The sequence below is a fragment of the Talpa occidentalis genome, unplaced genomic scaffold, assembly GCF_014898055.3.
Source record: "Talpa occidentalis isolate TD23 unplaced genomic scaffold, MPIMG_talOcc4v2.1 talOcc4.8, whole genome shotgun sequence".
Lineage (NCBI taxonomy): Eukaryota > Metazoa > Chordata > Mammalia > Eulipotyphla > Talpidae > Talpa > Talpa occidentalis.
This window is the reverse complement of record NW_023605194.1, coordinates 110,774,404-110,789,185: the sequence shown is the minus strand read 5'-3', so window position 1 is coordinate 110,789,185 and position 14,782 is coordinate 110,774,404.

Here is a 14,782-nt window from a genome sequence, read left to right as displayed (position 1 = left end):
AGGTATTGTGTGGATTAATGAATGGCTTTAATGAGAATAAATTGGCTGTGTGAATGGAAGCGATCTTGGAAATATAAAGAGGGCTACAAATTATAATGGGGTGGAGAACTGAGGCCACACAATCAAGAAAGGCTTACCATAAAATGCCTATGGAAAATATACAGCTTCAATGGAAGTACTGGCAAGGTATGTAGATGAAATCCTTAAATCACTGGGACATACTCAAAACAGATCACCAAGTAAGATCATCATTAATGATCATTAATGAAACAGAAAACAATTTTACTAAGTTAAAATTGCAACCTATTATTTCATCTAAAACTTTAGTTACCACTCGCTCTTTGCCTCCCCATGTAACTGTCACTAGCGAGACTATTATCACAGAAGTTTGATCAATGTGAAAAATGTATTTGCCAATCTCAGGTCAACCTAACCGCTCTTCCAAGAGACTGGAAAAAACTACAACCCCAGACTAACCTCTGAAATAATCAGCACTTGCTTGAACAAAGGAATGTTCTTTAAGTGTGATGGTGATGAGGAAACTTGAGGTTCCTGGAAGGAAATGACTACTCTTCCAGCTCTCTATTCTCAGGGTCTACCACACTGTTTCTCTAGGGAATGGAGATAAAATATGAACTTGATTCTTGGTGAGGCTCCACTCATTGAAAGTTCAGAACTGGGTTTAGCTTTAGTGGGTCGTGCTGGGTTTGGCATGCCAGGGGGCAGCAGCAGAGACAGAAGAGCAGAGGGATGTGGCTGCAGGATCATCCACATTCAAAGAGTCACTGTTTCCCAGTGGGAATTTTGAAAGGTTTATGCTTTTCGTAAGTCTGGTCTTCGATATAATGAGATATGAAAATGTACACTTCATGAAACACATTTTTCTCTTGCCACTGTGAAAAAAAAAAAAATTATGTGAGTGAAGACTGTTGCCACTTGCATTTGATTTATTCTTCATTTTAGAAAAACAGGAGCAATAAGAACACTTTTGAAGTGTGAATACAGTAATTGAAGGGGCAAAGTAAAGGGCCATATGTCATCCACAAGCAACTATCCTGTAATATTATTTACTCCAATTTGGACTTCAGTGCAAGAAAAACCACAAACTGAAGTCCCAAACTAGAGCAAAGAGATTCTCTTGTCCCCCTTGTCCCAATACTAAGCAGGGGGACAAGGGAGCTTAGCAGGGGCTTGTATGTCGAAGGAGACACATGTCCAGGGAGTGAGTTTCGTTAGGCCTGATTTTTAGTCTAGAGCTCCTAGAAGCAGCGGTTATTCTTGAACATCACATGGATCCTCTTCATACAGTGGTCACTTGCCACTAGGTGCTAGTTAAGGTCTCGCTGGTCATCACATTGCAATATCTCTGTGTCAGCTCCCTGTGTTGGGCACCTCAAACTGATACAGCATTATATGCGAATCATTTCTCAAATTTGAAAAGAGCATGTGAGTGGCCCAAAAGAGTAAATACTCGTTCCAAAGATGTTTAAATTATCACTATCATTTCACTAACACATAGGGAAGATCTGACAAGCACATGAAAAGCTTCAAACTAGAACTGCCAGATAAAATACAGGATGCCCAGTCAAATTCAAATTTCAGATAAATACCCAATATTTATTTTAGTATAAGTATACCCCATGTGTTGCATGGAATTATTACTTTAAAAATCACCCCATTGCTTATCTGAAATTTAGTTTTGACTGGACATCTGAATTTTTATTTGCTCAAGCCGACAGCCCTGCAAAAGGCAGTTGAATGAAACCACTCTGGACATCCCAGATTGAATATTGGATTCTTTAAAGACATTAGCTTGCATGTGACCTGGAAAGAAAAGAGCAACAGTCATTTTTCCTTAGTCTGTGTACACTGTCTTGAACAGAAAGCAAAGCTCCAGATAACTCTCTTTAACAAGTGCAGCCAAAATAGTAGAAAGGTGAATGAAAGGAATCACAAATACCCAACTTGTACTCTCATTTAATCCAGCCATTTGTAAGCAGACAAAAATCAAAAAACTTAAGAGGCTTTGATTTTTCTCTCAGCTATTCATGCATCATGCCATCCAAGTCTTAAATAATTTTATAACTGAAGGCGTATGCAATATTTCTCAGTGTGTCTGCAACGCCTGTGCCAGAACTTGAAATCTATTATTTTTTAGGGCCCAATATTGGATCCAAGAAAACAATGAATCAAGAAACTCCCTTTTCGTTGTAACCTGATGATCTTCGTTCCCTGCAAGCATTTCCCATCACCCCACCTCTGTGCCGATCCACACACATTACAGTTCATGCACATGATAGTTCTGTGACGGTGGAGACATTTGTGTCGCATTACTTATTGGAGCCACAAAATAAGTCACTGCTCAGCACACAGAGGGAAAGAGAAGATGAAAAACCTCCAGTAAGTCCCACTGGGGCTCACTTGCTACGGCTCTCAAAGCTCTCAGATGATACACCCCTTTTTATTGCATTATTACTTTAATGGGACTTTTTAAAGGGTGCTTTAATAGCCTCCTCGTTTCAGCAGATACACATTGAAAGGCATTTGGAATACCTCCCAGTGGCAGCATGTTTGATCTGCACGTTTCTTAGAATTCTGACAACTTACCAGGTAACAGTTACTATGATCTTATGCTGACACATTCCAGAACGGGCAGTTGTTAGATTTGCCAGTACAGTTTGTTGTCCAAATCCCACAGGCCTGAGATTTATTGCCTTTTCCTCTTAGCCACCTCCCTGTAAATCCTTCCCCCAACCCCACTCCTGCCCTTATTTTCTGACTCTGGAAGAATAAACTCTGGGTAAGTCTGTGGGCCCATCACGATGCTCCACGGAGAATTTGGGAGGTGGTGCAAAGCAAGAGTCAGTCACAGAAGTTCTTACACAATGATTCTGCACCCTCCTATGTGGCACCCTTGTTTAGGGCAAAGATGTTTCTCTCTTCACCCAGAGTCACGCCATTCTCAGAGGTCTCCCATGTCACAGATGGATTCTCAATGAGGTCTGTAAACCCCCTGAAAAGCTAAATCCGGCAAAGCAACGCTGCTGCGGCCACAGCTCAGATTTCATCTTTCCAGCAAGAACTTCAAATATAGAAAGGAACAGGGAGGAAAGAAGTAAAAAAAATCAATTACTATAAAACTTTCAAAAAATGCCTTTTTGGCTGCTGACGATAACAAGGCCAGGCAAGAGTAAAACTGGTGTGGAGTTGGCTTCAGTCCTGCTGGAATCCATCTTCTTCCTGATAGAGGGAGCAGAGAGAAAGGAGGCCACCCCGGATCTGCACCCCACGGCAGGTTTTTCCAGCTTCATAGAATGACCTGGAAGGGCCATGAGACTTGTGAGCAATAGGCCAAGACGCTCTAATATGCAGCACTGCCCCGGTGCATTTCTCTTGTTCTTCGATCATTCAACAAAGATGTATTGAGCCAGGCATGGAGTGAGGGACTTGAAGCATACGGATAGAAATAGGGCTTGCCCTCAAGGAGGTCGCCCTGTGGATGAGGGGAGCAGGGGCTGGGGGTGGGAGAGGCGAAGCAGACATAAACAGAGTCCAATATTAAAAGTAAACCCACAGACTCAACACTGCCATTCTGAGAGTGAGGCAGAGGCACCTGTTTGAGCAAGAATGACACTGCCCCGGGGCAGGGGGTGATCCCTGAGCTGGGTGGTTAATGACAAGGAGTCTGTGGATGGAGACAGGAGCTGGGGCGAAGAGGCTATAAGCACCACGGAACACTCACAACAAGCTGACAACTCACACAATGTGCTTGGAGAGCTGCATACAGTGCATCTTCTCTGTGCTAGCAAGTGTGAGGTGTGGACAACGAGAAAGTGTGTCATAGACATCACAGTGATCAACAGGGAGGCTTGCACGTCGATGACACGGACTAGCGCTTCCAATATCCCCTCGACAGTCACAGCTGACTGCTGAAATTTAAATTAAAACAATATTTTAAAAAATTAAAGTTCTGTTCAGCCAATGCACTAGTTGCATTTGGTGTGTTCGAGAGTGGGGATGGAGGACAATGGAGGGTGCAGTTGACAGAACATTTCCCATCGGCCTGTTCCAGGCAGGCAGAGTCAGGTCTCAGATTCCCACCAGGGACTCGAGAGGACAGATTCGAAGGGATGAGACAGTGACAGGCACACATTCGGGGAGAATGAGCTTTACATCTCTTTTATCCCCTACCACACATGAGAAATAACTGACTGTAATTATACCATTCCATGTTTTCTCTCCTTTCTTATTATTGTTTCTATCATTTCACTTTCAATACGTAAAACATTTGTATCATGTTCTATAGTCCACATAATTGCATGAATTATATTAATATACCTTGGGTTAGCTAAACTTATAATAGTTTCTCCAAGAAGGGCACATAAAAACTATCTGAATATATTCAAATTGTATTTATTTTGTCTTTTTCTTTGAACAACCCTGGCAGGGCAGAAATTGTTGAATCACATTTTCTTCTCTTGCAGACATTCTCCATTGGCTTCTAGGAATAAAACTTGTCATGGAGAACTTTTCAAATGAATTTTCATATCATTATTTGAGGCTAAGTATACATGTTTTATGTAGCAACATTTAATAATTAGTTTCCCTTTCCAGTCTATTGGCCAACTTTTGATTCTTTTGGACACACGAAACTGACTTTTAGATATTCAAACATATCAGTCTTAATTTTTATGATTTTCTGGAATGTTTTTAACTCCTCCCTCTTCTGTTTGAAGATTCAACAGATATTTATTTTTCCTTCCCTTTAGTTTTCATAGCTCTATTTGTTTACATTACTACTCATTGACCTGGAATTATATTTTAATGTCTAGTGGCAATAAGAATCTAAATTGATTTTTTTTATCTAAATAGGAAATCAATCTTCTGTAGCATTAATACTTTTGAATCCTCTATTTATTCTCAATGGACTTGACATACATCTCCTGAAAAATAAGTACTATTTTTAATATACTGTACATTATTAAGATATATTCATATTATCATACAAGTTATGTTATCATAGAAGTTATATTATCATACAAGTGTGCTATATGTCATACAAGTTACATAATGTTCTATCAGGGGGTCCTCTGGGATCTATTTAAACTTTTCTTGAGCTAGCTCCACAAAGATTTCACAAAGATTTCATTTTGTGGCTTGTTTATATGTGCAATAAGCATATTTCCCAGTCATATACCCAAGTGCACTGTCTTCTTCTTATGATTCAAGAAAAGAGAAAAGACTCATTTTGAGTTATTTTTAACAGTCTAGTTCACCATCATAAAGTATATTTTACCGACAAAACAATCTTTTCTAGACATTCAGTGTTCTCATTGTGAACATCAGGTGACACCATGGCAGCCTCTGGAAATCTGCACTTATACAGAGATTGTGGGGTGCTTCACCTAAAAGGTGTTCTAGCCGAAGAACATTGGGCAATATTGCCTCTTTTACCTTCCTCTTGGAGATTTACAATGAATATGAACATATAACAGACAGAGAAATAAAGAAATTGTGTAGTAGAGAAATCTATGCCATATGGGTTAACCCAGTGCTTCAAAATTTTCACTTTCTATTTTGCTTAACAATGATTAGCAAAATACCAAGATGGCTCCTGTGCCCTCTATGTTCTAAGGACAGAATATCCTTTGTTTACTTCCTGTCCTTCTCTCTTTACATTTGCCTGCCAGGTTAGTGGTTCCCTCAGACAAACAGGACATCCCTACATAGATGTGCCTCTAGTTGGCAAAAGACAGACGTGGTTAGACAGAAGCGAGGCTGAATTTGAGTCAGCCCCAACCAAGACCCAATTCCTTCACTTGCCAGAGCAAATGGGAGTGACGTCAGTCAAGGAAATGGAGAAGCTGGAAATGGAGCTTCTCTTCTGAAGAGAAGCCGGTCTCCAGACCTGCAGCCCGGCTGAAGCGGCTCATTTCACCACCGAGGAGCGGCTCCGGTGGCACTTCAGGGGCACTTGGTCCAGGGAACAGACACTTTATTCATCACCAGGGAGATAGTGTTTTTCTTCTGTGATAGATTCACTTTGGCCTGGTGGTCTTTATGGTTAGGCGTGACTTCCTGCGGGATTTTCTCTGGATTCACATATGGTTCCCTGAATCCTAGGGAAAGCCTGACTCACCCACAGCCCTGTCAGGGTGGGGCTGGCATGACTTGGATGCAACTTCTACTTGGCTGAACTGACACGATGGTAATTTTCAGCCTAAAATCAGCTGCCTCCAGGAGAAATGGAAGAACAGAATGTGGAAAGGACCCCCCTGGAGGTGCTGACAGGAGCAGTAAAACCTCCTTTCACAGGCTTCTCGCTGGTGCCCTAAAGTGACCTGTCAGGGTACTGGAAAAAAAGTTTTTCTCCATGACTTCCTTTTTTCTCTGTAACAAGCTTCTCCAAGGAGCTGAGGTCCCCAAAGATTCTAACAGCTGATACTAACCCTGATAATGGATAGCCAGGGTGCTTTGGACAATTGAATCTAAGCCTGGAAGAGACTTTCCAACTCTACATCATCGTTCTTAGCTCCCACACAAAAATGCAAAGCTTCCTTTCCATGCACTATCTCGTGCTCTTATCACTTAAGTCATAGGAGTAATCGTGTTCTAGTCAATGCCACCCCTGGAAGAGGTACTTAAATCCTCACACGCTGTCACTCATGTGCCAACACAAACACGTATCTGATTTCTGTAAACAAGCAGGGTGGTGGAGCTGTCTGGTTGATAAGTACCTCCAAGGAAGTTTGTTTGTCATTACTTAAAGCAAACAGTAGCCGGACGCCAGATAGACACTGTAACAGGTTGACCCTGAGCTTGATTGGGGAAGTAAGTTGGTAAGTCACAGAAAGACGGAAAGGAAACACATGGAAAGGACAATTTACCAAGATGTTTGAATCCCTGGTGTGACTCTTACTGGTTGAGTGACTTCAGGCAATCCACCTTATCTAATCTGCAGTTTCCAATGAAACAGACACAGCAATGGCATTTGCAAGACATATACGCAATATATGGCTCAGTCATTTCCATGACCTGGTAAGAATTATCATGACAACCTTGGCTTCTGAGGGGTGGAAGTTCAGGCCCCATGAGCAGTCCTTTAGAAAAATAGTCTGTAACTTTCATCAAGCATCCTCCAAATGGTTAAAAACCCCTGGAATAATGGAAAATGATCTGAAGACATTGAGTACCCCTAAAGACAGATGTTGTTGACAAAATGGTCTTCCCAAACTTACAAAGCTAGCGATTCCAAATTGTTATCCTCAACTAAAATGTAGCCATGGGGCCTCCCCTGGTGGCCCAGCGGTTGAGCGCTGGGCTGCGAAGCTGCCCGCAGCCTCTGTAGCACCGATTCCATCCCCGGCCGCCGGGCGAGGGTCCCACATGGTGCGTAGACCTCTCCCGCTCTGGCTCTGGTGAATTCTCTCACCCTCCTGCACTTCTGACTGTACCCAGTGCTTGTATAAATAAATAAATCTTTAAAAAACAAAAAGGAGTGTGCATTTAAAATAAATAAATAAAATGTAGCCATGGCTTTTCTGTGCTTATTTAAATCTTGCCTTCTTCCCTTCAAAACTCAGGCCAGGTACCCTCTTGCTGAATACACCATGGACCACTAGAGGACACTTGTCTGGCTTACTCTCCAACTCCTCCCAGTGCTCAAAAGCAAGCCTCCAACCATCCACTTCCTTTAATTCCCAGCACAAACCTTGCCACCAGGTCACTAATTAGCAAATGTCACTAATAATGATAGCTGCAAGCCGGGTTTCCATGTGGAGTATAGTGATCTCCTGGCTAAGTCCAGATAACAGACTCTCTCCTCTGCACAGCACAGCCTCCAGCACATCACACATGTTTCACAAATGAAGTATGCATGGACATTGTTAAAAATTAAGTCTACCGGGTGGGGGAGCGCAAAATGGGGAGGGCACCCCATAGACTATGGTGGAGGACTGAGTGCCTTGCTGGTGGGTTGGGGGTGATGACATGCACCTGAAGGATGTGACCTTATACCTTCTAAGTCATATGCAGTGCGGTCAACCAATGTTACCTCAATTAAATAAATACTACCTAAAAAAATTAGGTCACTGTGAGAAAGTTATATACCGAAATGTGGACAGATTGGCAGGTGAGAACATGAGGAAGTAATTTTTTTTAAAGATCCCCTTTTGCAAGAGGTAACCAAGCCTCTCAGCATTTACTTCCCATGAATACCAGAGTTTTCAAACGTTTACGACTTGAGTACCAAAAATTCGCTGGAACCATATGTTTTCATCAGGAGACAAGTTGAAGTTGGACGGACCATCCACCCTCACGGTCTGCCTGAGACAAGGCCGCCTGCACCGCCCTCCACGAGGCGCGTTGCCCTTGCTGGAGGTGCATCTGAGGAGGTTTCCCAGCACCCCCTGTGATAAACAGAATGGGCAAGGGAGGATTCTTCAGCTCAAAAGGAAAACAGCCAACACGGCAAGTCAATTATCTTCTGTGGTGATAGGATTGGGAGGGGAAGGGGGTATGTTTGTGCAAAGCGACCACAAAGTGCCATTGGAGCTACTGATGGATAAGCTGTTTCTGAAACCTCTGCTTTTTAGAGAATCCATATCAGCAGCACCAAGTGGCTCATTTGCTGCAGATTTGTCTTCGAACTGTTTTTTGCAAAATGCTGATAAGCACAACTTCACTTGAAAAACTATATACATTTTTCATTTAAACACAGAACAAACGGGAAACCACAGGACATATACAACTGCAGGAGCCGAGACAAATATGCTTATGAGAAGCCAAACAAAGATGCTGGCTGGGTGCACCCAAGTCCAGGCAGAGCACGAAGTCAAAGGACATATGGGCATTGAGCGGAGGAGGGTCCCTAGAGACACCTTCCACTGAAGAGCACTCCTTCCAGTGAGGAGCACTTCTGCTTCCATTTCAGAAGTTCCAAACTCAGGTTTTACAGAGTACTGATAGATAGCCTGCTTTCTGGCCAATCTGTTTCTTCAGTTTTCACATACCTAATTTTCTTAGTGGATATATGCAGTTAGATTCCCAAAAGGTAGTTTTGTTCCTGTGCCCCAATGTCTAGATAGCCTCTTCTCCCACCCCATCCTTCATACCCCTTTGACCCTTTATCTATCCTTTTCTCCTCTGAATCTCAGAAGACTCACTTTTTTTTTTTAATTAGCAGCTGCTAGTTTTTGTAAGTGTTTCGCTCTGTTGTATCATCCGCCATGTAAATGTCCAATGTTTATCTTGGTCATTCTAACTTGCTTCACTACATTTAATTCCAGTTTGCTGCATGGCAGCACTTCATCTTTCCTGATGATGGAATAGTATTCCGAGTGTGGACAGACCACATCTTCGTGCTCCAGTCCTCTACTGGTGGCACTTAGGCTGTTTCCACATCCTCTCTATTGTAAGTAGTGCCACAATAAACACTGGAGAGCATATAATTTTTGAACTGATGGTTTCGTGTTCTTTGGCTAAATGCCCCAAAGTGGGGTTGCTGGCTCCTATGGAGTTTGCATTTTGAGTGTTTTTTTTTTTTTTTTTTTAAGGTAAGTCAAGTGGTCGCACCAGTTTACATACCTACCTACAGCATAATAGGGTTTCTCTGGTCAATGTCATTTTATGAAGCTCAAAAATAAAAAAGTAAGATAACTGATGTGGATCATATTGTGTCTTTAATAAGGCAAAAACTGATGCCCTCTTCTGAGAACACAGTTAAGTAGAGAAGACCCACATCAACTCTTGGCTGAGTAAGGAACATGGAACCCAAGTCATCATTTGCGACGTCAGGGAGTGCCGCAGAGCCACAGTTCTCAAATTATAGAGCATTCATTCTATTGGATATTAGTGGGTAATATGCTGAATTAATGGTTCTGTAGTCATGTCTCTCACTCCCTTTGCTAACAAAGACACTTGCACATAAGTTTCATGTAAAAATCATCTCAAAGCAGGAATTATTATAACTTGTGTGAATATATTTTCCAGCTTATGTGCTAAGATTGGTCACAGTTTTATGGCTTATTTCTACTTTATTCCCAGAGTGTGTTCAATTTTTTTGTTTCACAAAATCAAATATATGCATACATAGATACAAACAATATATAATGTACTTTGTCAAATATTTTAGAGATATTCTATACTATGTCCTTATTTTTAAGACTCACAACACACATTATTTCATTAAAGTCTTAAAAAAAAAAAGCCCTACAGCAGAAAGATAAAAGCTATTTAACACAGCATTGCTAACATTTATCTCATGGTAAAGCTTTTTTCTTTTTTTTAAATATGTAAAATTTAGTAGCAAGTCATGGAGCACAGAACTCACTTTGGAACACACTGGTATAGAAAAACATTTCATTGTATAAATTAAATTTTTAAAGTACAAAGCTAAAGTTAAGAAACAAAAGTCATGCAAGAGTGCGTATACTATGATCCTGTGTTTTTCTAAGATAATTACATATTTGTTTTCTCTATTTTCCCATAACACATGTTTTTGCTAGGAGAAAAAAAAAGGTATTGATATCATTTTTAAATGCTTAATGTTGTTTTATTTGGCATGGGGGAAAGGTACATAGAGTATGAGCCATTTTCTAAAGTTTCCAAGCATTCCAGCCTCTATCGGGGTTCTAAGTGGAGCCCAACATGGCCAGTCAGCGCTGGCCCTGTCTCGCTCTGCTGGGTGTTGAATGTTGAGTATTAAATGTCATGGGAAGTGCCTCAGGCTCCTTTTTCTCCTAATTGGTGCACCTGAAAAATATCCATTGACCTAAGCTTACAATCCTCTGCATAATTAGTGGAGTGTAGAACAGGGAGGCTAAATGCACAGATGAAGTAAGTACTTCTGGGTGCCCCCTCCCTACACCCCGACTTTAGGCACCTGACCAAATAGATTCAGTGTGCCTGGTTGTTCCTTTCCTCTTTGAGGAACAAAAGTCCAGCAGTCCTCCCTGCTCCAGCAGATGGACAAGGAGAGTTGAGCCCCAGCAGGAACACCCTCGTCAGGAGCAGGCGGAGAAGAGAGTCACCCCGCTCTTCATTCTCCGTCAGCTTCTCACTAAGGAAACAGAATTTACAGAAAGTTCACGACAGCAGAGAAGGAGCTGTTTGGGACTGGCCACGAAGGCAGGAGGTATACTTACTCTCTTGAGGGCACTGGGGATAAAATATTTAGAGCTGAATAAATGAAAGTAACGGGAATCGTCCAGGTCCCTTCTACTGAGAAGCAGCTCTGACTTCGGGGCAGACAGGGGTGTGAGGAAGAGGAGGGTGTGGGAGTAATGTAGGACACAGGATCTCGACCTGCAAAGATAGGGCAAGTGAATTCACCCAGAAGCATATGTGTGGCCTGTGTTCAGCTCTCAGGAGCCTCGGAGAGGGAATACACTGAGGCCCACGCCCTTGGGGAGCCAGCTTTCTTGCTGGTTGTCGAGATGGCATACCTAGAGGAAACGCTTAAAAAAAAAAATACATAAAAACACTATGTAATTTGGTTCTAAATAAGGGATAGAGCCTGGCACAGCGCCTGGAAAATAGGTACTTAATACGTGTTTATTGAATTAAATTAGACCTATAAGCCATCAGAGGGCTAGACCCAAGACCTCTGTAGAGTCATACAGGAAATGAGGATTCCGATTAAGCAATAACAGACGGAAACAATGGCCTGCCTAGGTGGTGAAATGAAACTTTGGGACAAACTAGGGAGAGGGTAACTCAGAAAGTTCTTAAATACACACATCCACAGCTTAGATTTGATAAGAGAGACAGATTCAAACCAGGCTTCTACTCCGAGAAGGTGAGAATAGGGACTGAGGCCTACACAGAGAAGAGCCATGAATGAGCAAACTCACATGACAGCTATTTCCTGGCTCAACCCACAGCGAAAGGACAAGATTACCTCAGAGGTGTTGTCAAGATTTGCAGACAGATGGAGTGCGAAATTCTAAAAACAAAAGAGGACCATATAAGTGGCTCAGGAAGCATCAGTCTTTTATTCTCAAAATCAGGTTGGGCATCATGTCACTGTATGAGAGATATTATGGTGACTTTACCTATTTTCATAATAAAAAGGCAAGTAAAATGTTTCACTACTAAGGACACTATTAAGTCTAATGAAATCAAACGTGTGTGTGTGGGGGTGTGTGTGTGACAATCAGACAACGCTGTCTGATACATGAAATCCAGGAAAGCCAGCGAGTGCTAGTGTGGACTTATATAGTGACCTAATGATGAGGGCCTCCCTAGGGATTAAATCTCATTGATATCACTGCTATGGCCTAAGTTCAATCCCCAGCCCGGGAGCTAATCCACATTGCATAGCAGACCCCTTCAGTCTCACCCGCTGCTACCCTCAGCATTTTATTTCAGTAGATCCGCCTGTTCAGCTTCCTACTATGTCTCTGGTGCATCCTCTCCCACTCCCTCTATGCCCTATACCCCTGGCCTGCACCCCAGTTCTTCTATGCAAAAAAATTTTTTAAATTAAATTTTAAAAAGTGACCTGTTAGGTAAAAACACCCCATCACATTAGCGCCATCTTAACAGGGAAGAGGAGGACAAGGAGGAGCTAATGGCTGAGCTTTTGTTTTAGGGACATTTGACAAGAGATGCAGATCCGTGGGGAGGTGAGCCTTCTCAGAATGAACTTCTTTTTCCTGGTGCTCACACCACAAACTGCCCTGGAGCCTGCCCCCAGGACCGCTGGGGTTGAATGGCCAGGAGTTGTACGCTTTGGCATTAGCCTATTTGTTCAATATGAAGTTCTGCTTTCTGGGTTGTCAAATGGAAGGCCCTGTGCACAAGCACATCAGGGATGAGGAGAAGATGGCTGCTCAGGATGTAATTCCTGACTCCCTTAGTCACAGGCAGAGCCCCAAGTTCTTCCAAACCACAAAACAAAACTAACATATCTCATTGCTTGCATAAATTAGGAATGCTCTCATCACATGCCTTCAGACAACCTTGGGCATAGTTGGGTGTGTTTGTTCTTTTCACACGTCTGTCCTCCCTGCTAGTTTGGGGAAGCAGACCCTGGAGGGTACGGCCCCACCCAGTCAGGTTAGTGCCGGTGTGAAGTCAAAGCACATGGCCAGGGTGTCCTGCTGTGGCTTTCTGCTTCAAGCGGAGCACTGAAGAACATACTGGGTCAGGCTTTGTGCGAGTTTAGCTGTCAATTATTTCATCTAGTGCTACAATGTTTGGAGGGGTGAAGGAAGAAAACGTTGCCTCTATTTGATTTTACATTGTCTTAATTAAGTTAAGAAACTGCCCCTCTCCTCTTTCAACATGGTAATTTTGCAAAAGAAGAACACAGCACCCTGCGCCTCCAGGACAGTTTCAATGCATTCATTTTCACCATTCACTTAATTTCACAAGGGTGCTCTTGTTTCTGAAATAATTGCTCCAGATAAGAAAACCTCCCCTTACTACATGTGAAATCAGCCCCAAAGAACACATTTTGGCAGCGTGTCTCATCTGAAGGGTGGTACTCAGTATCAGGATTTGTTTTTCTCCTAAAGACAGATACCACCAATGTTAGGCTGCATTCGCAATGGAAATCGTTCCTTGGGCACTGAATTCAGCCACAGAGGATTTGGCAAAAAGGCTGTAACCTCTTCTCTCTCCTCACCAGTGAGAATCCCACCACAGTTTTCCATCCGTTGGTGACCTCCATCCCAGATTACCTCAATGCCCTTTGCTCAGGGCGATGGTTAAAGACCTCCCAGAAGCTCCAGCTGTTGGTGCAGAATGCATCAGTTGTGTAGCTGCTAACCATCACAGGGCGACGTGTCTAAAGGCTCTGAAGCCCCGGGTCCATCTGGCTGAGGCTGGTGGCCCCACGTGCCATCATTAGCCTGAGTCTCTGTGTATTCCCTTTGTGCCTTTAAAGACCCTCTGGATTCAGCATCTTGAGGACATTCTTTTAATTCTTTTAGTCCCAAGGGTCACCATCCTTTGGGGACCTTGCTCCTAATGTTCTAAGTGGCTGGGGGTTGCTAAAAGCCAACCCAGTGACAAGCCGCCATCTGTGTTCAAGTGTTTAGCCAATCTGCAAAGATTGAGGAGACAAAGGGCAAAACAGTGATTTTTGTCACTTCGGTGAAATGTACGTTCTCTAAGAGTACCCTTAGCCTGATGGGAGTGCTTCTTACCTTCCTACTTTTTGGTGTTTGTTCTTTTCTTCTGAAAAGTGATGGAGATTGATTAGTTGCAGGTTTTCCTTGCTTTGTTATATAAACATGAAGCCACCGTATTCCTTTCTCCTGCTCTCTTCTCCCTTCTCTCTTGAGCACACGGGCTTGTCTGCTCCTTCTTGACTATTGACTGCTCGGTGACACTCAAATGTGTGAAGGCAGGTGTCATGGGCCCTCGCTGGTCATCAGTCTCTGTCGATGGGATGGTCAACTGTCACCTTATCCTGATCAAATTCTCCTTTGAAACTGCTTCAAATTATATTGAAATCTACCCCTGTACATTCTTAACAGGCAAGGAGACACTATGTGTCTGTCATGGAGGGTTCTGGTAAGATGAGCCTGGGAGGGAGGGGAGAGAAGAGAGGAAGGAAAGCAGAGCAAAGCAAAGTGATTCTGTCATTGTTATTTTCCATGTTTTCTACTCAAAATAACCCTCTAATCAGAATTAACTTTGTTGCTGTTTCAGGCAAACTCTGAGTCATGTTTTCCTTTCCTGTGCTGTACATTTGGGTTGAATGCGCCACCCGAGTAAATTCAGTGGCCCCAAAGAGGCTGTTGGTCATTTTCACTCCAGCAAATTCCAGGTG